The sequence below is a fragment of the Aplysia californica genome, unplaced genomic scaffold (assembly GCF_000002075.1).
Source record: "Aplysia californica isolate F4 #8 unplaced genomic scaffold, AplCal3.0 scaffold00241, whole genome shotgun sequence".
Lineage (NCBI taxonomy): Eukaryota > Metazoa > Mollusca > Gastropoda > Aplysiida > Aplysiidae > Aplysia > Aplysia californica.
In genome coordinates, this window is record NW_004797511.1 from 1076 (window position 1) to 2724 (window position 1649).

The 1649-nt window shown below is 40.5% G+C and overlaps 1 long non-coding RNA gene across 1 annotated transcript in view; it reads left to right on the forward strand.

Moving 5' to 3' along the window:
- Window positions 1–1508, forward strand: part of LOC118477838 — a 2372-nt gene extending 864 nt beyond the window's left edge. The window contains exons 2-3 of the long non-coding RNA XR_004858631.1: window positions 226–393; window positions 1377–1508. This is a non-coding gene — a long non-coding RNA (uncharacterized LOC118477838). The remainder of the gene's footprint in view (window positions 1–225; window positions 394–1376) is intronic.
- Window positions 1509–1649: the final 141 nt, after the last annotated feature.

The window sequence follows — 1649 nt, forward strand, 5'->3', positions numbered from 1 at the left end:
GGTAATTAACAAGGAATATCAAGGGGGGGCGGGGAATCCGAGTTTTGTTTCAAATCAGGGCTGAGTGGGCAAAGCATTTTCCGTCTTAGACAGGTGAAATCCTCGGAAGGGAGCAGATTTTTCTTTCCGTTTCTGCGTTGGACAGGTTTCAGTTTTATACAGGTAATTAACAAGGAATATCAAGGGGGAGCGGGGAGATTCGGTTTTATACAGGTTTCCGTTAAGGCAGGTTCGACTGTGTGCTGTCAAACCTGTGTAAAACGGCCTCCCATTGTCAAGAACTGTGGCCGTATAACACAGGTGGCAGTCTTAGGCAGGACTAATCAAAATGAAGAAAGCAAATCATTTTCTTCTGAGGTCCAAACCAGGGCTGATCTCAGGCTGTACACTGCTGTAAGGCTAGTTCAAAGGGATTTTCTGTGTGGCTGTTTAGTATGGTTTTTTTAAAATTTGCTTTCTTTTTGTTCCTGATTTTGTGCAAGGGTAAAATAAACAATTTATTTTGTAAGTAAGACGATGAAGACAGAGTGCCATGGTAAAACAAACACATGGGGCGCCACCACTCGGAGGACAAGCAACGCTTCTGTCGCAAGTTGACATCAACACCCATTGTTACTTTGTTACAGATTAATCATTAGATCAACAAAACAGTAACCAGTCACCTCACACACGATTTGTGTATGAGTTGTGGGCTGGGCTTATAATAGGTTATGACGGATCACGCTGCCCTCACCAGCAAGTTGAGCAAGTGAAAATTTATTGTTAGGCCTACCCATTGGCCAACTTGGGTAAACATTAATTGGAGGGACTAACATTACTAACAATAACGACAGGTGAATGAAGGATGACGACCCGTCCACAGTGTGAGGGGCCGATTCAAAATTTTTGACAAAGCCTTGAGGGCAATGAGTGACCATGCCTGGCTGCCTGAGGCAGGTGAATTGGGCTGTGAGTGTGAGTTGATAAAATAAGGTGGCCACGGTCGCGTTGGACAGGTGACCGTTTTACACAGTTAAATTATATAGATAGAAAAAACGCAAAGGGGGAAATGGAAAGTGGCCGTTTACATATTAGAAGAAAGAATTGGTGTGTTTTGGGAACGTTGATTTAAATCTTATTTTTACTGTGAAGCACCTTGAGTCCTAGAGCCCCGAGGACGTGGGTGCTATGGATGTGATCTTGATGATGATGATGACAATGACAACGACAACGTATTATTAATATTATTATTATCATTCATTATTACTATTTTTATTGTTGCAATATTCAATCCCCAATATGATATATTTTCAAGGGCCGTATGACCCATGTGAAATGGTTATAATGACTTTTCTTTCAATACTTTTCTTTTCTTTTTTTTTTTTTTACCCTATTAGGTGTATGAGCACCAAACAGTTGGAAGTCAGAGGTTGTTGAAGCATTGGGAATTGTCTTGTGAAATAGCTGTTCAATATGAAGACAGCAGAGGTTCCCACACAAAAGGATGTGCTGAGTTTGTTACAAGAAGAACAGGTACAGTTGCTATGATGAAATTTTTGTTCAGACCGCTTTCCTTTCCAAGCAAGAACATATTAATAATTAAGGAATATTGATATGAATGATTATGACAATTAATGACAATTACAATGATGACCCTCTTCAACACCCCC